This window comes from Grammomys surdaster, unplaced genomic scaffold (assembly GCF_004785775.1).
Source record: "Grammomys surdaster isolate TR1022 unplaced genomic scaffold, NIH_TR_1.0 279, whole genome shotgun sequence".
NCBI lineage: Eukaryota > Metazoa > Chordata > Mammalia > Rodentia > Muridae > Grammomys > Grammomys surdaster.
Genome location: NW_021604720.1, coordinates 9,580,626 through 9,581,185, shown reverse-complemented (window position 1 = coordinate 9,581,185; position 560 = coordinate 9,580,626).

The following is a 560-nucleotide window of genomic DNA, read 5'->3' as shown; positions in this document are numbered from 1 at the left end:
TTGTACATGTGTGGTGACAGCTGATGTGGCATCACAGTTTGAAGTACAAACTGTACTTGGTCTTTGCTGGTATTCAGGAGAACAACTGATTCTTGTATATTAACCTTCTGTCCTTTGGCCTGCTATAATTACTTATTAGTTCCAGGAGGGGTTTTATTGTTTGTTTTCTAATCCCTTTGAATTTTCTCCATAGATTTTTTTTCTCTCTGCTTCTATATTGAAATCTATAGTAAAAATGGCGTAATTTCTTCCTCAAGTGTTTTCTGGAATTCACAAACGAGTCATTTGGGCTTGGCACATTCTGTTTGGAAACACGGTTAATTCAGTTTATTTAATAGGCCTTGTTAAATGTTTCTTTTTGATTTTGACAGCCTGTGGTATTTAAGGAATTAGTCTATTTAACCTATATTATAAAGTTTATTGGTACAGAATTACATTATTGTGCTGCTGTTCTTTTAATGTCTGTGGGATCTGTAGTGATGTCCTTTTTCATTTCTGATATTAGTATATTGTTCTCTCTCTCTCTCTCTCTCTCTCTCTCTCTCTCTCTCTCTCTCTCT